The 25,306-nt window shown below is 35.3% G+C and overlaps 1 protein-coding gene across 4 annotated transcripts in view; it reads left to right on the forward strand.

Moving 5' to 3' along the window:
• The first annotated feature begins 771 nt into the window (after nucleotides 1-771).
• LOC133530554 (protein pangolin, isoforms A/H/I/S) overlaps nucleotides 772-25,306 on the forward strand; it is a 226,140-nt gene continuing 201,605 nt past the window's right edge. Inside the window, exon 1 of one of the 4 annotated variants that reach the window (XM_061868505.1) lies at nucleotides 772-1,700. The gene's annotated coding sequence lies outside the window, so the exon portion shown is untranslated. The remainder of the gene's footprint in view (nucleotides 1,701-25,306) is intronic. The other 3 variants (XM_061868507.1, XM_061868504.1, XM_061868506.1) reach the window with 3 other exon arrangements.

Here is a 25,306-nt window from a genome sequence, read left to right on the forward strand (position 1 = left end):
TACGTTCATTCATTCCCGCCAATCAACGCAGTGCTGCCAAAATAACAAACAAGTACAAACTAGAGCGTAATGCCCGGCATTATAATCTCAACCGCGGGCGTCAGATTAAAAAAAAAGAAATTCAAGATTTTTAGGAGTGGACGCGAGACGAAATCGGACTTGGTCGTTATAAATTTTGTATAAGATAACAATGCGCGTGTGGGTGTGTGGTAAAGCGCTGACGAGTATAGTTACAGCACGCAATAACGCTAACAAGCGTGCGAGGGGGAGGGGCGATGATTGTAGAGCGCTGTCCCCCTCACGCCCCGGCAACATGGCGCGCTGACTCGGGCGCAGGCTCGAATCGTATCGCCTACCCACTCAAGGTTCGCTGACTGCCGTTCTTTTGTTTTAAATGTTGCCCGCCTAGAGAGTTTTCTGGAGTTCTGCAGAATTACGGATTTCGATAGGTATATTTTGTAAGTAGGTACTGTTGCACGGTAGAAACTTAGAATAATATGGCCAAGAAGATGAGTTCAATCAACCGTTAGTGAAGCTTGATTTCAAATCGTTGATTTTTAGTTGTAGACTATTAATCACCTGTTCTTTTTTATTTACCTTGTTTAATTATATTGTGACAATTTTTTTGTTATTTTGGTACACTAAATACGCAAATTAGGAAAGAGTTAAGGGGCCCACTGTTTACTAGTTCGCCGGTCGATATCGGTCTGTCAGTTATTCGCAAAAGCTGACAATCGCGAATAACTGACGGGCCGATATCGTTCTCGAACTGGTAATGAGTGGGCCCCTTAACATTAAACGTTTTTACAAATATGAGAGATGTAAATACCTACAATATTTTTCTTTCGTCGTTTTTTTCGTCCACGTTACGGCATATTTTTACATTTAAAGCACAAGACTTGCATAAAATTTCATACTATCCGTTCTTCTGCTTTACCTTAAAATTATGATGCTTGCTAAACTTCATAAGATTTAGTACGAAATAAAAACAGATTGAGGAATCAGAAAATTAATTAAAACTGTTGTATTTATTTATTCAAAACAGACTTGATTTCAGATTTCATAAGTTACTGCAACGTAATTTTATGCAGCAATTAATAAGTGTATTTTGTGAAATGTTCAATTTAATATTCCAGATACCAACCATCACCAAGCTCATTTAAATTATGAACGTTTTAATCATAATTTTGTTAAATGAAAGCTTTAATTTTTAAATACCTACGAAACCCACGTCCAATTATTTGCATCACTAATTATAATTAATTATTTGAACTACCTACCGATCGAATACGAAGCGCGTACAATTTTGTGGCAATCTCAAATTTCGTACCGGGAACCCCGAACCGCAGACGAAAACAGCGCCAAGCCGAGGACCTGCTCAAACCGAACGTCTGCATACCAATCGTCGGTTTTTTATACGCGCGTCGGTGCACGCCCGCCTCTGTGTGAGTGGCTGTCTCAGTGTGCGCGCTCTCGCGCGCGGGACGGACCATTGTTGTGTGCAGTAGACTCGCGACCGGCGAACATGCTCGTCTGCTGTTACTAAACAACCTCAAAAACTGCCGGTAAACAAAAATAATGACCAGTGTACCACATTACGTGCGCGAGTGCCAACAGTGTGTGATAACCAAGTAGCGTGCGTGCAGTGAAGTGTTTTCAAACGTGTTTTGGAGTTTCGAAGCCATGCTCGATGTGTTTAGGTATGTCCAGACTGATTAATTATGGTCCATCAGTGTTGAAGGGGTCACTGGCCCTCGATTTCGCTATAAAATCTAGTAAATAAACATAATTTTAAACGGTGACAGTCTTATCCGATCCGAGCGTTGTGTATTTACATAAATGCGTGCGCTAGGTGTGAACGTTTTCTACTTACATCCGTTGTTTCTATTAAGTTTTATGTGCGTTTGGCGCCGCCGGTCGTGTTATCAGTCCTCTAGAAGTATGTCGAGTAATTTATAATGTAATTAATACTTATCGGTGACGGCGCCGTGAACTTTGCTTACTGCCCGATGGGCAAGCCAAGTTTGAGCTGACTCGAATACCGACGCTCTGGCTGTAACGAGAACGCCGTTGTCAGAATAAAAAACGGACAATAGACTAATAAAGCAAAGGAAAAGATAAACAAAGTAACACGCTTCATAAAGGACAAGAGAAAGAAATAAGTACCGTTCGTCAAACCGTCGGTGTTTTTATTATTAAACCTAACCCAAAAATAAGATTACAAACAAACCATGTTATTGAACAGATGAAAGCATAGAGTACAAATTGGGAGACAAATAACAATTATTTTACATTAAAATACCTTCACGCTTATTTAGGTAGGTAGGTAGATAAAAAAACAAAAACACGCAGGCCAATATCGTAACGTAATATCAGATAAATAACCACGAATGCTGATTAGACCACTGATATTGAATATAATATAATATAGTATAATACCTAACACAATAAGACATTGCCGTCACAATTATACAGTTTAGTTACCTTACCGGAAAAAGCGGCAATTTTACTGTAGATGCCTACTGTCAATGCTAATACTTACGGCTTAATGTTTTTTAACCAATCAGTAGACCTTATTTTATTTCTTATTTTTGTGAGATAATACGCTTTTGATACCTAACCCACATGCATAAAATCCTACCAATGCCTAGGCTATGTGGATTGGTAGTTTGGTAGGTTCCTAGTTAAATTGCTACGTTTCTTACCTATCTAAAACTTTAAAAGAGAAATAGCTATAGCGAAATAAATAGAAGTAAGATATATAGGGTTAGACCAAAGTTGGCAGCAAATTTGATAACCTAGACTGTGCAAGTGTTAGACTGTATATTAAACGTCAAACTTCTATGAAATTATCTGGCTATCCAAATCGCTGCCAACTTAGCTTGGTCTAACTCTAGGTTCCTTGCTTTAGGTTGTAGGTACGCAAGCTGACGTTCCATATTTTTTCCACCAAAATTTAGATTCAAATTCTATAAGGAGGCGGATAACTTAGGACACAAGTATTTATTTACCTATAGCTATACCATTAAGTGGATTAAAGCCGTGTTATCTAACAAACTGCATTAATTATAATTTCCTTAAAGTTTTTAGGATAAGTTGAGGTCAAATTCGATAGTGTTTACTTGGACTACCAAGCTCTTAAACACTTGTAAAATGCAGTTTCGCCCATAAATTCTACTTTTAAGGACACTTGCTTTAACAATTATTCAAACTTAATGTCCAGAATAATTCTATAAATACTTATGTCAAGGGACAGAACTGTAATTGTGTTGCCATATTTTTTACGACATTACCCTAATAAATAACAAATACCCCTACGAAGTTCGAGCACCTGCTTAATAAAAACGATGACCATATTAAAACCATTTTTTATTGATATAGAAATTACACGTTACATTTTCATTGGAAACTAAATTGGCAGCCATTACTAGTCATTATCACGTGGAATGGAACGTTTTTTGTTTTGTCAACCGCTCATAAACAATGTGCGTAACTTTTTAAATTTAAACAAATCGTTAGCGTTGAGAAAATTGGCATTGTGATCAATCAGTGTTATCAGATGTTTTTTTTTAATGAATGAATCGGTGTACGAAAATAAAAATGCTCCCTATCCTGTATCCAGCCGAATCAGTAACCGAACCCATTTCTCAAAACTGACCGTAGCGCGAGCAAAAAGAAATATTATTTATAACCTTTTAAAAGAAAAACACGCTTTTTTCTTTTTCCTTTTTTATGGCGCGCAGTAAAACGCGACAGCGGGGTCACGAGTGGCCAGTTCGAAAATCGAGTTTTTGGGATTTTTTACTCAAATTCCTACCGTCGAAATATTTTAAATAAAATACCTACCTAACCATTCTACATACCAATCGTTTGTACCTATATTTTCATTTTAGATTTATTTACTGTTAGTTATTCCGAATAAATTACAGATTTGGAGTTCTAATAGGTACCTTTAATCGCGTCCCCGGTTCTAACACGAGATAATGGATAAGAATAACTTTCCTACTTACACCTACCTGTACTATAAAACAATAAAAGTCTAAGATAAACTTGTAAGGTTAGCATAACTGGATAAAGATAGTCTAGAAGACATCGCTCTTTAGCGATAAGGCTGCCTTTGTCTCTCTATTACTAAGCTTAACGTTGTCTTTTTTTATTGGGCAGTTAGTACAGACAATAAAGAACAGTGTATTTTTCTAAAACAATAACTAAACATATCGTTTGTCAAGCCATTTCCGTCAAAGCTGAAAAATGTAGGCGCGAAGGGTTATTGCCCCTTAGAAAATTTGAAGTTCGCGCCTTTTTCTACTGACAAACTATTTCACGGACTAGGAAGGTAGGTATATAAAAAGGCTAGATAGATAATCTAGAAAATTAAATAATTTTCTTTTTTTCTATATCTTTTTGCGAGAATGAATAGATGGCTATCACGATTATAATCATAGCTAACACAGCAAGAAAACTATTTAAATAGGCATTCAAAACAAACTGAAATAAACACAAAAAACCGGCATTCCCAAAACGGGCAAGGAGGCCAAACGCGGATTTCTCCGAATTTAAACAATCGTCTTATTCTCGACTCCATCTTGAATTATTCATTTAATCACATTTCCTACGCTTCGGGTGTACTTATTGGTACTAATTAGGTATTTTATAACTTATTTAGAATTGTAATCTGTTTCCCTTTGGCGAAACGGTATAATTATATGTACCCACGCTGATTATTAACTTTTTAACCAATTACTAATATTTTAATTACTACGCGTAGGTTTTTTAGATATATTTTACAATGTCCCTAATTTTTTTTATTCATTTAATTATTTGCGTGTTTATTTATTTATTTAATCTTTATTGCACAAAAGAAAATACAAACGTACAAAAGGCGGACTTAATGCTACCAGTAGCAGGCATTAAGGCCTTCTCTTCCAGTCAACCGGACAACCTTCGGGCAAAGCAGATAACTTGTAAGCGGTCTATGTCTGTGTCAATACATTCAATAAGTTCAGGATGAAAATTACCTTAAATCAGTCCACACTCCACAGTAATTGTGATGTGCTATACTATTAAAATAGCTTAATTTATTTAATATGTACCTATATCTATGAGTATCCTTTTATTCAACCCCTCACCGCGTTCAGTATTCCACGCCGCACCTCCAAGTCCGACACGCGCGCATTAAAATTCTCGACTCCCGCGCATGTTCCCAGCCTCATAATAATAAACTTAAACTACACATTATTACGTTTTTATACCACGTTGGTGGCAAACAAGGTTAATACTTCGTTTTTTAGCTTAGGAAAAACACTGTAGAAGTAAGTACTTATAGTTCATAATTATAAGTTTTACTTTTCTAAAAGCTTCTCACTGCACCCACCTAGACATTTCCCAGTTTGGCCTACGTTTAACTCAACTAAACAATTGAAAATTGTGTCATATCAATATCATTTTGAACACCGATCGTCCGAGATAGTACTTACGTTTATTAGCAAATGTATGAACTCGTACTAAACACTAATCAATATGAAAACAGGCTCTAAGGCAATTCTATACGCTCGTAAGGGCCTTATCAGATAAAAAATAATTATTGGTTATCTCCGAAATGGAATTAATTAGAATACCGGTGTCTTTGAGAAAGTTACTTAATTTTAGCTCAGGGATGCACCCTTGCAATTAACGGAAATAAAAAAAAAACACTGTGTATATAAAAATGTGTAGTACAGTAGTAAAAAAGTGACGATATCCCTCGGATTGATTATTCGTTAATAATATATAACTTAATATTCGTTAATAATATATGGATAACGGATCTTCGTTAATAATATATAACTTGGCAATTTCTCCCAACACCTAATAATTTTGACGTGTATGTTTATTGAAAAACATAAAATAAAAATTGTAACTGTTCTATTACTTATTTCATTTATGAAACCGAAATAATGTAAATATATGTCCTTGCTATATAATTATTACATACCTATTTGCTGTTACTTATCAATATACATGTCAAGATTGTTTACCAGTCTAATGCTAAAAAAACTAGGTTTGTATAGAAATAAAAGTCTTATAATAGACTTGTCATTAGATTCACAATAAAGCAGTACCAACACAAATGGTCAGCAAAGCCGCGTTCAATTTATTTTTATGGCGATACTAGTAACGATCTCACAAAAACTAAGTGCCAATGTCAGAGTCCGTTACATTACTTGCCAATAAATACGTTGTTTTAACGCTGAAACATAAAACACAAGACCTATTTGGTTGTAACTGGCAACAAAAGTCCCTTTCAGAAACTTGTTTAACGTTTATGTGGCTGTTAGGTACGTTATCCCGTTTCATCAATTGTAAAACCAGCCAGTTCGTTCGAATTTCAAACTTGTAGACTTAGCTTCTCATTTCAAATTCCTATTTGAAAATCATTATTCGTTTTGGCTGCACATTTAGCAGTTACCTTGACCTGTTATTTTGAATATAATAAATAAAGATGTCTATGGTTTACAAAAGAAAACCCTTGTCTATGATTAAAAAATAATAACACTAGTGGCCAAACTCGACGAACAAAAAACATGAGAATGGTTAAGCAAGTGAGCAATGGCGGACGAAGCAAGAATCGTTTTTGAATTTCTAATCTCAAAGCCTAGCTCAGTCGTAGAAAGTTATTTCAGTAAAATTAGTCAAGTTAATTAGACGATTTCAAATTACTTGGTGCGTATCGTAATATATCAACTTCGCGTAATGAGGGTTTCCTAGAAAAGATACGGACGGACAGACACTGCATCCAAAATCTGTGAAAAAAAGCAAACAAACAAAACAGTTCATAAACTGAGAATGTCTCTTAAGGCAAAGGCTGTAAGGTTGAGAATGGGATGATAATTAGAAATTGAGACGTAGAGATAAATATGTAAAATCCGAAGCCAACTTTTTTTGCAAGGGCGTCCGTCCTTTGGAAAGTTCGTATTTTTGCCATTGGATTTTTAAATAAATATTCTACAACTGATGACACATGGGACTTGTTTGGGCAAAAACATGGGCCTGTGGCTTGTTCGTCCGACACTGTCGTTTGTTAGATCGGAACCTAAGTTTTTTGTATTTTTTTACATTTGGCACTTGTCACTTTTGAACATAAAATGTAATGTTGATAGTGATAAGGTGTATTGAGATAACTTAGGGTAATTTTTAAAATTTCATAGTTCACTTCTGATTGACGTTAATCAGTCAATGTGGATTCTCGATTTGAAACTGATTGGCTGTAAGAAAAAAAAAATACCTAAGTTACTTTTTTAAAGCAAATGTGTGCGAAAGCTAGACCTGCTAATGAACCATATTTTATTATTTACTCTTATGCCTTTGACACAATACAAATAACAGTATGGCTGCCATATTTATTTTATAATTAATTATTAATAAAAGCCAAGTAGTTTCATTATCTCATAGAAATGTTTGACAAGACTAATAACAGAATGGTTGCCTTTTATAATTATTATTGAGCTTAACAATTAAATTTGAACAAAATTAGCTTTTCTATAGTTGGTCGTTGCGGTCAATTATCAGTGGCCGTTGTTGTCACATGGCACGGTCGTAATGGCAATAATTAGCACGCATGCGCCGTGTGGTGCAAGTTTCAAGAATTATCTCGAAAGTCATCGCGAGGACCATTACATACATGTCCATAAAAATGGGTTGCTTATCACTTTATAATAGGTACATATTTCGGAAAAAAGCAGCGTTTGTTTAGGGTTATCCCCCGTGTGTTATTATCGGCACAGGTGGTAACAGCTGGGATCAAGGCTCGTGTTCCACTGTCCGAGAGTGGCAGAGATAAGAGGAGACAATAGCTGGGATTGCCATACGTCCCGTATATACCGGACTGTCACCGTATTTAAGTATCGCGTCCCGTATTCTTTCCCGTCCTGTTTTTCAATAACACTACAAAATACCTATATAAATGTGTAAATAAAGTTAAAGCTATGTGAATACGTATTTGCTCCCCTCCCCCGTTACTACCCCATCTACCAATAGCATAGCATATAGCATTAGTATTAATCGGTTGGATGATTCCCGCACATCTCTTAATAATCTGCGCATCATTGGCATAGCAGCCTAAGGTTTAGGAAATGTATACTTTGCAGGATTTAATTTCAAAGTTTTCTGACTTCAGCTTAAACGGACTTGTAAAAAGTGAAATGTCAACTGTTAAAGTTAAAACGCATTGTCGTTCCGGTCACGTTCCGCCGTTGCAGTGAGAGAACTATTTGTAATTCAATTCATTCCTGGAATGGTTAAATAAAATACAGCAATTTTCTTTATTTATAATTTTTATGGGTGCACTTGAATGTGTCAGCTAAAGGTGTAAAAGTCAGACGAAATTTGTCCCTTACGACCAACAATAACATAACCTTTAATAATGTATATTTACCTGCGGTTTGTTTATTTTATGACATTGCGTTATTTTTAATAATGTGTTCGTGGTTATTAAAATTTGTTTATCAATATTGGCGGTTACGTCAAAACGGAGGTTTTAGCCTAAGCGCCAATAACTGTAAAATTTCACTCCTTATGCAGAACAACATTTATTTATCATCGTTGACTTCGACGAGTACGACTAATTTAAGGTCTGATTATTTATGAGTACCTATGTATTTTTGTCAGGTTAGTTAGACAAACTTAAAGTACTAACATATAATTATTGACAACCATAAAATATCTAAACTCCAAATTCTCATAACTTGCGTACGTTTTTTGTTTTAAGTAATTTAACTACTGAGTAGGTCCTGGCTATGTAATTACACCGTACAACTAAGGAAACCTCCTTTAAAGGCGTGTTCAATTCCTAGCACGGGAAAATATGCTAAAAACTAGAAACGCATTTAATTAATTAATGATGGTAACAATTAACGACACGTACTAATTTATATGAAAAAATCTGCTATAGGACTTAGACTAGGAACAACATGTTTTTTTTAATTTACAATTGTAGGGCGTTTTTATATCCTGAGACCGCGCATACAAATTGTACACATTCTACAATCTATTCTGAGCTTTTATATAATAACATTAGTAACGAAAAGAGTAAAATTCAATAACAAAACTGCTTCAGGGTCTCAGGTAGGTTTGGTTAAGACTCGAGTCCTTTGAGTCCTCTGCTTTAAGACACGACTCAGTGTTTCAGACTCTTATAATTGAGACGAAACTCGAGTTCTTTTCGACTTATTAGAGTTCTGAGTCGTTTGTAGAGACTAGAGTATTTTTCGGAGAACTTTTAATTTTGTACAAATAACTTCGAAATGCGTTGTCTTTATGTAAAATTCATGTATGTACATAACATAAATCATACAATAACGCCTATTTCCTTTACTGTAGTTTAGGTAAAAACCTGTAAAATTGTTGGCTGAGTCTATTCGGAGACTCGAGTCCTTTTAAGTCGCGCTTAAAACGGACTCAATAAAGGACTCGACTCGAGACTTAAAAGACTCAGAAGTTTTTTAAGCTCTGATTCTCGTAAAAACGAGTCGAGTTCTTCAATTTAGACTCAAAAGACTTGAGTTGAGTCTCAGAAGGTTAAGACAGGTAACATACATACCTTTACACTCAAAATACATTATTCCCCTTCTAAGGGCCGGTTTCACAATGTCCAAGTAAAGTCCAGAATAAGCTGCTTGCCACTTATCTGACAATAAAGTCATCGTTGGCGTTTCACAATCTTCAAATAAGCTAACTGGTAGATGAAGTGCTAAGTTTTGTAGGAAGTTTATCGGGCAGTTAATTTATTTATTAGTTAGCTATCTAATACTTTAATTGGACATTGTGAAACTGGCTATAAGTATGATTTACTAAAGTATTTTAGTTTTAGTAGAATGATAGGCATGTAGCGCAAGGGGCAATGAATCTTAAAATGATTAGTCACTTTACGATTCTGGTGTAAGCTAACAACAATGACTTGGTCAAGATAAAGTATCGTCGAAGAGTATTGTCCGGTTAATTTCGTATCTTGTTTCGTAGGTATCCGATACATACAGAGCAAAATTCCTCGATCATCTGGTACAATGGCTCAAACTGTTACAAAAAGAACACATAGTGGAAAATACACCCGTTTTTCTTAAACCACAGAAGTACCAACCATCCTGATGACTTGCTAGTACCTAATGTAAATTCAACAACAATTAACTGACGAACGCGGACGGCGTAACATTGTAAATAACAAAACTATTAGAAAATTCGTGGCATTTGTTCTCACAATATGATCTGATTTGGCGCGTAACTTAAATAAATTCTATTGATTGGTTGATTTGTCACTAATTTACGCCTTATTATCTCTAAAACTAACAGATCCCAAAGCCTCAAAACTCAGTAGCATAACTTAACAACCAAAACGCACTAGACATCCCTCGAAATTCCAAAGCCGAATATCCAATAATAATCGCTCCACCAACGAGCTCGCATCACAACCGGTTGGCCCGGTACCACGAAGCCTGCTCGTTACGATCTAAAATTATATCAACTGGTTACCGAAGTTTTATGAGGTACCATTTTACGCTTTGAGTTGTAAAATTTCGTAAATTCGGATACTTTTTTTTTGGTCATGTGCTGTCTGTTAGGTTCAGGTGTTATTTGCATTGTTGGATAGATGAAAATTCAGTTTATCTATAGTGTTCCGTACCTAGATTTGGTAAAAATGGAATACTTAGGGGAACACTTTATTTTCTGTCATATTTTTTGCTGTAATACAGTTTATGTGTACGTTTCTGTGTCCAACTTTTTTTTTATAAAATGCAATACGATAAATAGAACAGTACCGGCTTTTTAATACAATATTGCTTTAATCACCATGTAGGTAAAAGTATCTCAAAGTCAAATACGTCCAAATGGTTGTGTTTGTCATGTCATTATCATAAACTATACTCGATGGATAGACCCCATATCAATATATATCGTCGGAGGTAATTTCAAAACATAATTAAACGCTATTAAGTCATGTTTGGTTAATAATAATAAAATTGTTTTAAATCAAATTGAAAAATTTCAGACGAGTATACTTTTTTACAAAACTATATTGTTTTAGAAACTAAGATATTTTTAGCATTTTTATGTTTTAGTGTAAAAAAGTGGCGGTGACATAATCGGACAGACAGACGGACATGACGAATCTATAAGGGTTCCGTTTTTTGCCATTTGGCTACGGAACCCTAAAAATGAGAATACCCTTAGGATCCCCTTCGTTATTAAAATAAAATGCTATGCTCCTTATACAGTAGCAATTGTCCCAGTTAATTCTATACTTTACAGTTAATTTCAGTCGCATTTTTAATTATCTGTTCAAAAAACAATTAAAGATCACCTGGTAGCGGTCTCATTACTACCGTCATCTGCCATTGTGCTTTTGAAACTTATAACCTTATGTTTATAAGGTTAGAGTTGAAAGTTGCTTGGATTAAGGTGCTCCTATTGTTTTTACAAGAGATCTCATGGTACAGGGTGATTGCAGAGAGCTTGAGGTCCATAATTGGTCTTCGCTACTGGTCTTAAATAGGTTGCTAACAAATGTGGTGTGAATTGGCAGGGTCTGATGATTGTATGGAGAATTTATTGCAGGTTTCGCTATTTAAATATATAAAATTGGCTCTAATGTTTAAACTGCACTTATCATGAATTTCACTAACGGTATAGCGTCTTACATGAAAGATGTTAAATAATATACAACTTATACAAGCTGCTACAAAACATGTCGAACGAATCGAATCTTACGCATGTACCTTTTTTTTTAACGAATCATGTCAATCTTTGGTCTTCTAGTTCTAATAGGGTCTAATAGGGTTTTGGACCCGGGTATGTCCTTAAACTACGTCCACAAGAGAGGTATGGGCATTGTGAATGTCATCTCGCTCTGTGTGGTAGGGCACAGCACAGCGGATGTCATTCCAGATCTAGAGCAGAGCCCAACTGGGGAAGTACCTCCACCTTACAGAAAATCGCAGCCAAATAACACTAGACCCTACTCATAGTGTTGTGTTCCTGCCGGTGAGTAAGGTTGCCAGAGCTCAACGAGGGTGGGAGGGGGTTAGGGTCGGCAACGCGCATGTAACTCCTCTGGAGTTGCAGGCGTACATAGGCTACGGATACTGCTTACCATCAGGCAGGCCGTATGCTTGTTTGCCACCGACGTAGTATAAAAAAAATAAAATAATAATAATGTATTTGGGTGGATTTCAAATTCCGGCGAAAAGTTACGTTTCGGTGTTTATAAAAAAAACTAGTAGGTTTTACGTATTGCAACTTTTTTATTTGTTTTTAAGTGGTGTCATCTTAAAGTTCCTTCAATTAAAAACTCCGATAAATGAACAGTTTTTTTTAAATAAAATGATTCATGTGTCTAAAATCATCACCGTCTACCAAAAAAATCTGAACCTCTTTGTTTGTGGTAAAAATTGTCGAATACCTAACGTACGATTGCGATTTATTTTTCATTTTTAGATCATCGAAGGTGTTGTTTTACATATAAAAAAATATAAAATTATTCCGTCACCGAGTACGTACTTTAAAAATTTAATAAAGTTTTGTCACGAGTATTCGTCAACACCGTCAGCGTATTGTCAAAGTCGAGGTAGTTATGTATTTATACAGCAAAATATAGCGGGGCGTACCGCCGCCCGCTTCCTCAGCTCGGCTTAAGCAACGAAAGCGAGTACACGTTTCCTTATGCGCGCGCTAAGCAGAAAAATATAGAAATCTGTTCCTCAAAAAGGGATTTGTCACGCTGTTGCTTCATAACCATCCAGGAGAAGTTTACAGTATGTACTTGTCTGATATTAAAATCAATTACCTACGATAATGTGACTCTAAGGGAACATACTGGTGTCATGACCCTGTCGTTATGAATGTTAGTGTTCAAAAACAATCTACAATAAATGCGTAAAATTGTCAACACCATAACCGTCATTACCGGCTCTCAAGCAATGGACGGTTGTGATTCCATATGTACGGTGATGACGTTTTTTCTAAATTTGTTCAATAAAAGCCTCCAATGAAGTTCAATCCCTTCATTTCGTTGGTAGCCGTAAAGAACTATGTCTTCACACTGCTGTCATTCATGCATTTGATTTCCAAATAAGTGATATAAAAGCAACTTCAGTCTACACAGTCAGCGAATGTTTAAAGCCAACGCTCCAGCCGTATGGGCACACCTCATACCACTTATCAATAAAGCAATGGAAAATAATCCATTTATAAACATATTACATTTTCAGTCTGACTCACCGAAATCTCAATACCGAAATAAATATATGTTTCATATAATGGTCCAATGATTTTCCACAAATTACCGAAATAACATGGAACTACACCTAATCTGGGCACGGTAAAGGCACTGCTGATGGGGTTCGTTCAATAGGTAAAAGAACGGCTGATTTTGCAGTTAACCATAGCACGGATAGGTATAACATCTATTGAAAAAATTATAACTATCGTACAACCACGCACCAATATCACAATGATTCTTGTTGATAAAACTGAAGTAGAGAACAGAGTAAAGATGATTGCTGATAAACTTCAAACTTTCAATGGCAGTCTGAAAGTTCATCAGGTTTTATGGCAGCGCAACTGTAACAGATTGACTCTAAGAACTTCAAGTTGTTTCAAATGCACTTATGGACAGGTGTGCAGTCATGGAAAACATTTACGCTTTATAGCAATTACAAGTTCCTGTGGCAAACCCAAGAGTTAAGCTAAAAATAAAAGTCAGGTCACAACGCTAAAAAATGACCAAGCAATTAACTCTTTCGGATGTCACGAATTTACCATCTTACTTCTCATGTTCGGAACAAAATTGTAGCTAAACCATCAAATATAAAAATATTGTCAAACAAGTTAGTCACTCTCTATACGAAATCCATAAATAAGTAGTTCTATTAAATACGGAGAGAATATTATTCTGTGAATCAATGATACGAAATAGATAATATAAAGTAAAAAAAAAAACATTTAATCAAGTAGTATTCTATGATGATTAAATACACTATTTAAAATGTAAAACTTGACTGATACTGATAAGTAAAAATGGAAAGCTACAAAATCAAGCTATAGACAAAGAATAAAAAAAACAAATATATAAAAGATATCTATATGTGTATATGTAATCAATTTCTGTATCTGTTTTTTATGTAGTGTGCAATAAAGAATTTTATTATTATTATTATTATTATTATATAATAGTAATATTAGTTTAAGTTTGACAGATAACAGGATAAATAAGTGATAAAGAGTACAATGCTAAAAATAAATAAAAAACTAGAACTAAGTACTTAGAAGATTACTTTATCATGACAAGGGTGTCTAAGGCATCACAAGAGTAATCATTAAATAGAAAAAAAAAGATTCTAAAAGTGTGAAAAGTTTTCAAAACAGATATTATATACTAATCAGTACGAAAAAAGTATACTGTGATTATAACTAAGTAGATAATTATTATTTCGTATTATGGGTGCCTAAAGAATCACAATACTAATCATTAAACGGAAAAAGGCAGAGATTAATGGTGAGAAAAGTTATCGAAACAGAAATTATAATAATCGGTACGAAAAAATACTATTTTAAGAATAGAAGACTGATTACAACTAAGTAGATGATTATTAGTTTATATTATGGGTGCCGAAAGCATCACAACACTAATCATAAAACGGAGAAAGAAGAGATTAAAAAGTGAGAAAAGCTATCGAAACAGAAATTATAATAAGCGGTACGAAAAAAATACTGTCAAGAATAGAAAACTGATTATAACTAAGTAGATGATTATTAGTTTATATTATGGGTGCCCAAAGCATCACAACACTAATCCTCAAACGGAAAAGGAAGAGATTAAAAGTGAAAAAAGTTATCAAAACAGGAATTATAATCATCGGTACAAAGAAATACAATGTTAAGAATAGAAAACTGATTATAACCAAGTAGATGATTATTTTATCATATTATGGATGCCTTAGGCATTACAATTCGAATTATTAAACGGAAAAAGGAAGTGATTAAGGATGAGAAAAGTTTACGAAACCGAAATTATAATAATCGGCACTAAAAACTACAATGTTAAGAATAGAAGATTGGTTAAAACCATATAGTTGATTATTTAATCATGTTGCTGATGTTGTTGTTCTTAAGTGCCTATAAAGGTAATATAGAACAATGAAAATGGTAAATTTATTATTTGACAATTCAAATAAATACCCATGTTTGTTGATATGCTTAAAAAAGTTGTTTTATTTACACCTTTTTTTAATAAAACATCATTACCATACACATGATGTCATCCCCGTATTTAATAAAATCATTACCATACCACCGTGGCCATCACCATCTCGTGTTATTATTTTTCAAAGGTCATAATTTCGAAAATATGCCATCATTTCGCATACAAATCTAACATAATTACTCAGTAAATATCACATAACAAATTAGAGTAGATATTCTCGCATTTATTGATTTAAAAAAATTAAATAAATTTTTGTATGGTGAAAATTTTCTTGATGAAATCCACCCATTTGTACCTGTAAAGAGCGTGGAAAATTTAACTAATAAAGCAGTTTATGTTTATATTGTTATGTCCGATACCACCTTTTTTAAGAGCAATGTGACATTACATTGACACGCTACACTACTAGCAGTGGCAGCATGGTTCCATTTTTATCGCTTGTCACTATGCCCGTCACTTTCGCACTTACATACTTGTTAGAACGTGACAGGCATGGTGACAAATGATAAAGAACCGACCATCTTAGCCCTACTGAAGTACATATAAGTATAAGTAGCATGGCGGTCCAAGTTTTTAAAATAATCTTTACCCCTAAGTGTACATTTATTCGATAGCGAAACGTGACGTACGCGTTTGCATTAAGTCTCATTTTGTATGGGATTTTGAGTTTACAAAACGTTCCGCTTGGCGCGCTGTTTCTAAATCCCATACTAATTGAGATATAAGGCAAACGCGTACGTCACGTCATGAAATCGAATAAATTTACACTAGGGGCTCTGGTAAACTTTTTTTTACGTTTAGTTAACAACTTTCGCTATACAAATAATATGTTAGTTTATTTTAAAAAAAAACATTGAATTAAATTTTTACGGTATAATTACATAAAATCGGAAGCTTGACGCTTGGAATGCTCAATTCAAAAATAAACGAAATATCTCACAAGCTTTCAAAATTTTTGTTTGCATGTCAGTCGCAACCCACAAGTATTCGTTCCCAAAAAAGTCTGTGATTCATTCGTTACCTGGCATTTTGACGTAACGGACGAGAGCAAAAAAATGTTAGAACGGACTTTTGGAACACGTAAAACAATATTTGTTTTCAAAAATATATCTGTGCAGAGTTAGTTCTTTTTAGCCTTTTTAGGGTTCCGTAGTAAACTAGGAACCCTTAAAGTTTCGCCATGTCCGTCTGTCTGTCTGTCCGAGGCTTTGCTCCGTGGTCGTTAGTCCTAGAAAGCTGAAATTTGGCATGGATATATAAATCAATAAATCCGACAAAGTCGTACAATAAAATCTAAATTTTTTTTTTAGGGTACCTCCCCTACACGTAAAGAGGGGATAATTTTTTTTTTTTGCTTCAATCCTACAGTTGGAAAGGTCTTTCAAAACTAATAGGGGTCTCCAACAAACATTTTTTGATAACGTGAATATATTCGGAGATAATCGCTCCGAAAAAAAAAAATGTGTCCCCACCTCTAACTATTGAACCGTAGGTCCAAAAAATATGAAAAAATTCGTGGAAGTAGAGCTTCAGAAAGACATTAAATGAAAACTATAGCGGACATGATCACTTTAGCTGTTTTTGAGTTATCGCAAAATATTTCCCCTTCATAGTAAAAAGACATACAGTACATCCACAGTTCATCCCTTGGTTAACAATCTACTATACTTTAAGCTTCAGTTTAGCTTCTTGTGACGGAAGAGTAACTACGGAACCCTATTCTGAGCATGGCCCGACATGCTCTTGGCCGGTTTATTTTTTATTAGTTAAAAAAAACAAGCTCTAGTTGGTTGTATGTGCAATAAGGACTGGCGGTTACGATATTATTAAGAATACTTCAATACATTGGCGACGTTTAGCAACGTAAGCGCCATTCTTACATACTTTTTTATTAAGTGATCATGGTTGCCCCGTACTGTTAGTATAAGGTCTATGACTATACCATAATTTGTAAATGATGATATATTTATAACTTGGCAGCTTCCTCGCTCAAAGAATTAGTCTTGCAATACAGCGAGGAAATGCTGCCAGTATCTACGGCACCATGCCGCAAGGGGATATTTTTTAGTATTTTACAGTACATATGGTGCTACTTTAACGCACTAGTGCGAAAATTAGCATATTACGTTACTGTGTCGAACATTTAAAGGGCCATATGTACTGTAAAACGTTGTACGATACATGTGCGAATAGGTAATTCGCAACTCGTGTCGATTTAAAACACTTATTTTTCGCACGTGTATCGTAATGTACTATTATTTTAAGTTTAGTATTATTTATTTTTAGATTTAGGTTTTAAGTTTTATAGTTTAATTGTGTTTTATACGATTACACTAATAAATTCATTACTTTTAGTAAGTAGAATCCATTTATAACTAATCTTGCATATATTTATGGGTATAATTACCTGATAATTCAGGTTGAAAATCCAATTTACTATGAATTATTATAACTTGGATCTTCTTAAATCGAGAGTGAATAGACATCTTTTAGGTAAGCATGTTCCATCCTAGACTGCATCGGCACTTTCCATCAGGTGAGATTGTGGTCAAATGCTTACCTTTTCGTAATAAAAAAAAATATTGCTTTTCAAAAACTTTTAGCAGTCATAATGAGTTCGTAAAAATAATTCGTGTGAAGAAGCGTTAATAAAGTATACACGGCTTTATTGTGAAAGCCATAAGGGCGTGTTTCGCAAAGTATGATATTTATGTATGTTACATTGCGAAACATAATACCATTTATATACCTAACTTTAATCGAATTGTTGTAGACTAATAATAATAATTCCCTTTACTGCACTAAACGTTCATTGACTATGTAAAACAGTTAGTTATTCCATGTTACTTTTCCAAGTAGAAACCTTCCTACAAATGGAATGAATACCTACTAATTGGTAAAGCCACTCAATTCGACTTTACTACCTTTATCATAAGGCACATGTAAATCGATTAGCACCTATATGATAATTAGCAAGTGATTAAGCTACTTACATCGCTATTTAGCGCACCGAATCACAGCGTCAATCGCCATAGTACATTCTTAGAGAGATAAGACCTTATAAAACTGAGAGGATTCGTTCTTGGGCTAGCACGTTTGAGAATTAAAACGACACGAGTCTTAAGGAAAATTGTTGGGAGATACAACCTTTTGAATTTAAAGGATATACCGCGCACGCTTGAAAGAAAAAAGTCTCAGTCAATATGAAATTTATGTGAGACTTACAACGTTATGGGTGTAAATGTGTCGTTCTTGGACTCGTGAAACGTCGGACCACCAATGGTGCCATTAGAGGCGGGCCGCGAAACTTGGTAGGCGGTTGTTTTTGCCCACCGTACCGTATGGGTGGACATAGATATAGGTAGGATGTAAAACTTCATTGATGACCGCTTTGTGCTCTATTTTTTACGATCATAGAATTAATGCTGAAATTTAACTTATTAACATTTAAATTGGAAGCCAATGTTTGTGGTTTAAAATTTACATTTACAAACACGTATACTTAATTGTAGCGTGTTTGGTCCTTCTTTTAAATGTTTATTTGTAGAATATTTTACCCAACAAAGATGACCATATAATTTAAGTAGTAATATACTCACAGTTTTAGCTTTTTAGACTATAAATTATGACACTTTTATGCTTTAATAGACCCTAAATTGTGATATTTTTGTTTTTACTCACTTATGAAAATTCCTAAATTTCAAAAACGGAATAGTTTCAAAGTGCCAGAACCTCAGGGCGCTTAATTTTTATTCTCATAATAAAATATTCCCAAAATGCCTAAACTTCAAATAGACGTGCTTTCATAATGCCTAAATGTCGACTATACATACTCATGAGTGCTATTTTATCCAATATTATCCATCTTTAGCTCCGGCAGATAATTGAATAAATATTGTAAATACGACAAAGATTATAAAAATGCACTTCAGACATAATTAAACTTAATATATATATATTTAAAAAATAAGTCCATCTGAAATTCCGTATTTTAGGAAACATACTTTTTGACATTTAGGTATTATGAGACATGGACATGGACGATATGAATAAAAGTCATTATGACCTTCGGCCATTTTAAGAAGGAAACAATTTTATATTTAGGCACTTTGGGACTAAGTTGTTACGAAAGTTAGGAGATATAACTGCAATGGCATTATGATATTTAGACGCAATGAAACCAAAGCACTATTATTTCTTCTTACTTAGTTACAAACTATTTAAACTGATCGAGTTCTTAAGTCAACTACAATAAATGTTTTCGATTTGGTCATTTTAACAACAACAAAAACAGTTTATTTTTATGTTTACAATAAAATGATATCTGCTAAGTGCCGTAATAAAAACATACGGAGGTTACAATGTTAGTTGCCAAGAACAAAATGAAAATGTTTTGATCAAAATGTCATTCAACGTTTAATTATTTAATTAATTTTGTGTTGAAACTAGTAATGGAGTAGAGTGCGTATATTAAATGTAAAAGTAATAGTTATATACTAAATAAAGATTATGATAAATTACAGTTAAAGAAAAAAAAGCTGTAAGTGCACAAGTTTATTATCAGAATTATTGAATGTTTGAGAAACAAGCCTTCTAGTCATTGATGATATGACCATTTATTTAGTTAATATTTCTTAAAATTTACACTACTATTCTATATATTAAGTCACCTTCTTCAATTAAAAGGTCATGTTTCATTACGATTCTATGGTTTTGTGATATTCCTTACTTCTACACTACGTAGGACCCGCCCGCCTAGCATTAACACTGCGCCATTACATGTCACCTGTTGCCAGGTGAGCGGAAGAGTAGAATCGTATTTGAGTGTAAAATTATCGTACCGTTGAAAAAAATATCGTACACCTATCAAAAAGGCATTACTCCAAAAATTTCTTGCAAAAGAAGCATACATTTCCAATATATAATCAAAGAAAACACAACTTTCGTCTGAATTGCGCAAAAATCTGTTTTATATTTATGAATAAATACTTTAAATACTAGACTTTTTAGGAGGCATCGTCCAAAGGTTGAAATTATCGTTCTTTTGCGTACGATAATGCTCTTTGCATCGTACATACCTAGTACCGGAGCCCAAATTATCGTACATGTACGATTATTATTGTACGCCTGGCAACACTACATTTTACTTACGTCAATTCCTTTCGTAATTTTGGAAGCAGGTGTTTTTTTCCAACATTTCACCAAACGTCTCTAAACGCTTGGCGTGACGCCGCTAATTTCTATAATTGAATCATCGCCCCTGCATGAAACTGTTGTGAATGAAAATGATTGTTCTGACTTTAGAATGGTTAGTATACATATAAAGGGCCTGCATCTTCGTGTTTGTCCAAAACAACACTTATGCTGCCTGGAGATTCCAGTTACTTTGTTGTTTATAAGTACAATAACATTGTATTATTTTAGTGTTAATTAATGAAGCGATATCCAATCTGTTTGACTGGTCCAGGTTTGATAGGGTTCGAAACGAACACATCCGTGGTAGCCTCGGAGTGAGAGACGTCGCCGATAAGCTTCAAGAAAGTCAGCTGAGGTGGGTTGGGCAGGCAAGAAAGCCGCCTGAATACGTAGGCAACAGAGCCCTTAAAGCTTTACCTTACCAGGTCCAAATAGGAGGAGCAAACCAAGGCAGCGGTGACGCAATGTCATCGCCAAAGATTGAAACGCCAAAAGGGTTAGCGGGGAACGACGTCCAGGATAGAGTGAAGTGGAAGGAGAAAAGTGGTCGTCACAGTACGGGACAAACGCTAGGAGGATGATGATGATATCCAATCTGTTTAATAATTAACATTATGAATAAAAGAACTTGTATGCAAAACGCTACGCTGTTAACGTCTATTAGCCATTCAATTCATATTGCAATAAAAACTGGCATGCTCCACTGCATTAACTCCGACTGTACCTCATACGGAAACACATACAAGAACATCAACAGTTATAAACAAAATGTCGTAATGTCCATATGAAATGTATATGCACTTACAACTCTTTGCTTTTGTGTTTTACATTATGCGCACCAGTTTTTAGTTCTATTTATTCGCAAAGATTAACGAGCACAACGCCTCGGCCGCTTGGCTAGACCAGAGTAAGTATGACTGATGGTTTTACCGATGTTGAGAAACGTTTCTTACCAGCAAAGGCAGGCCTATGAATGTTGCTTGTCATGTTCATAGTACGGGTCGCAAAACAAATTGACAATGAAAACATCTGCAGGATGTTTGACGGGACGAAGATGAACGAATTCGTTTACTTATGATTGCTTAATGTAGATGTAAGTACCTTGAATCGAATTCTCTTTACCGATAGGAACGCTTCTCAACCGGTTAAAGTATAAAAACATACTTATGAATGTGTTCACTATGATTCGATTGCCATACCGACTGCTTATTGAAACGAAACTGTTATCAGAAATATAAAATCTGCATGGTCAGTTAGGCACTTATATTCATGTTTACACAATGATTTATGTACTTGTTCTTGGTATTGGATATTATTAGATTTATTTGCCCGTTACGCAAAGTAACCACCTTACTGTTTAGAACGAGAAATATTCTTGTAAGCTTTAAGTTCTCCTTTTTACTATAGTCAATTAAATTTTTAGTAATTAAAATAATGTTGTAGGCGATTAAATATCCATTAATTTAACAGAAAATCCATTTAATTTTATGCCGTAAAACTTATATTATTCCAGTTCTAAGGCCTTTTTAGTTCTTTACGCTCTTAGTCACCTACTTACACATTTGAAGTAAGCTAAATTATACTACATACATATTTGCTACTTAGCCAGGTGTGTTTTTTTATTTGACAAGGTGTTAAAAAACTCAAAAAAAAAACAATAAAACATTATATTTTTAACTACGGAAAGTTCATTCCTGAAATATGTAACATTAAATATTTCGTTTCTCAACTACGTTAGACAAAACATGACTTCGAACTTGAGTCGAGCTTCACGTCTTACTCAGCTAAAAACCCCATAACGACTGTAACGGTCAACAGCAGCTTGCAATTAGTGACCTTATTAGTACATTAATTAGGTTCTAATTGCAACGGACTGCTTTTTTCCGTTCTACTGGCATCTTCAGGCAGCGTACTCCAAACATCTGACGAGCGCTGGTCAAGTCGAATGTTTAATAAAACCAGTGTATTGCGTTCCATCACAACTTTGCGTAATTGTAGAGTGGTATTACTGGTTTTATGAGACACCTGCGCTCTGCAAGCGTTTGCAATGTCACCCTAGACGTGACCCGTAACATGACACCCCTACATGTGCTACCGGTTTCTCTAAAAATGCTAGGAACTTTTAGATTTTAAATCAATACAGCAAGGTTGAAATTCGCGTGACTAACATTATGGGTATGTGACGAATTTTTAGGAATAAATCCGACACGTGTTTTCTGTCTTTGGGTTACAATGGGTTCTAATACGGGAATGTCTAACAATTTGACGAACGTTTGAAAGTTAAATGGGTATTGATAGGTTAATAGTTGAACGACAGAAAAAAATCCGTTGTTGGTTTTTGAGTGAGTAGTACAAATTGAAGTGCCACTTGTGTCAAAGACATATTCATGTGACGTTTCACGGAAAAGGTACCTTGTTATTGGCGCATGTCGCGTAGCACTGCATTATTACTGGAGCGTTGTTAATATATATATAATAGCGAAAGCGCCAATCGTCATACGTATTACCGTTGCCGGTGGAACGTCACGTATATAGTTATAGTCCATAATTTATTTTGTCTACCGATACTCTAAGGCGTGAATTATACACAAACGGCGTAAGGTGAAGGTGCGGCGCAGGCGTGATGCCGCTTCAAAACGGTCTCACAAAATATACCGAGGCGACAAGCTGCGCGCTTGAGCCGCGTGCCGCGTAGTTTGGGTAAAGTCAGTTGGCAGCGATTTTGACAGCCCAAACAGTGCAAGTGTTAATTTAAACGTCAAACTTCTATGATGTCATCCGGAGGGCGCTTGCCTCCGTTAGCGTGCCGGCCATCCTAGAGCCGAACGGTATCGCACGCGACGACGGCAAGCGACCCGACGGCATGACACTCATTCCGTGGATGCTTGGGAGGACGCTCGTGTGGGACGCCACTTGCGTTGATACGCTCGCGCCGTCCCACCTACAAGCGACCTCCGTCAAGGCAGGAGCGGCGGCTACAACCGCAGAACAGAACAAACGGCGCAAATATGCTGTCCTCGGTGAGGGCTATATATTTGCGCCGTTTGGCGTAGAAACTCTGGGACCGTGGGGGCCTAGCGCAAAAATAATATTCAAGGAAATTTCCCAGCGTCTAACAGACACCTCAGGTGACCGGAGGGCTGGCAGCTATCTCGGCCAGAGGATAAGCCTGGCCATCCAAAAAGGTAACGCTGCCAGCCTTCTGGGTACCATAATGCATGAAGGTGACCTGGGGAGCATTTTTTATTTATAAGTTTATTTTAAGTTCTATTATATTTTAGTTTTAATTTTAATATCTTAGTATATAATTTATTATTATTATGGTTTTTTTAAGTTGTACCTAAAATAAATATATTTATTTTAACTTCTATGGTATTATGACAGTTGCTTAACCCTTGCAAAGTCTGGGCTATCAAAATGGTTTCCAAGTTAGCTTAGTCTGACTCTAGGTATGATTCACGACATGTCGTCCTACATTTTGTATGAAAACGTTTATAAGCAGCATCATGCCTGCGCCGCGCCCTTCACCTTACGCCGCCTGTGTATAATTCACGCCTAAGGAATACTCAAATGAATAGTTACTTCACATGAATTGCAAGTTCAATTGTTACTTGCATTTAGCGGCAAATTTATAAATGTGTAAAGAATAGAATAGAATATTTTTTATTCGTAGACACAAACAAGACACATTAAAATACATGATATAACAAAAACAAAGGAAGTATAAAGTGCCACATAATGGCCTCATCTCAGCATGTTGCTGGTGGCTTCCAGCGCTGATCTTCCGATGAGACCATCAAGTGAGAAAAATCACGAAAGGTAACAGACAAGAAGGAAAAAGACATAAAATAATATAGAGTGAACAAATTGAAAAATAGATAAAAGATAAAAGACAAACAGGCCCCGTAGAAGGCCAGTTACACTTATCCCGCAGCCACTCTTACCCGTATTGACTATTGACCTTAATATATGTACATGTATTATGTACGTGTGTATGTTGGCTCGTATGTTATCGTTGTCTTATCACTGATTCATTTGGAAACATGTTTATATTTGCGACTAGCTATGACTTGTAGACATCCGTCTACGATAGACGATAATTATGATGAATTCTCACATAAATTGAAAGGACTGAAAGATGGAGCCGTAGCCATGGCGAGGAAAATTTTAAACAGAAGCATATTTTCTGATTTACTGGACTGGAGATGAAAGGTAAAAACTCTTCATATCTACGGGTCGTATGTCGCCGACTTAAGAGCTATGGGACATATTTTTGAGCAACTTGTGTGCACCCATATTTTCAGTTATACATTTGAGTAAACCGAACTTTTTATTTAAAAAAATACTTGATACCCCGATGGTCGTAAACACCTTCTGTATGTATGAATATTTCTGGTAAAAAATCGTCAGTTGCCCTCTATATTTCGGTTTTGCCGACCGGTCTGTCCTAGTGGGTAGTGAACCTGCCTATGAAGCCAATGGTCTTGGGTTCGAATCCCGGTAAAGGGATGTATTTGTGTGATTAGCACAGGTATTTGTTCCTGAGTCATGGATGTTTTCTGTGTATTTAAGTACTAGTCTGGGTAACCACAACACAAGCCTCCTTGAGTTTACCGTGGGATTTAGTCAATTTGTGTAAGACTGTCCCTATAATATTTCTTTATTTATATGGCACAACAGAGTTGGACTAATTAAATTGATAAATAAACTTGTATTTTATTCTAAATAATATACATATGCGTACGATTTGAATAAGAATGACTTAAAAAAGCACCTGTAGGTAGACAGTTAATGCATAACATCATTATCGCATAAGTATTATTATGCTGTATAATTTCAAAATTTCCCTGTAGATCGAAATGCCATAATAAACGAACA

The sequence above is a fragment of the Cydia pomonella genome, chromosome 23 (genome assembly GCF_033807575.1).
Source record: "Cydia pomonella isolate Wapato2018A chromosome 23, ilCydPomo1, whole genome shotgun sequence".
Classification (NCBI taxonomy): Eukaryota; Metazoa; Arthropoda; class Insecta; order Lepidoptera; family Tortricidae; genus Cydia; species Cydia pomonella.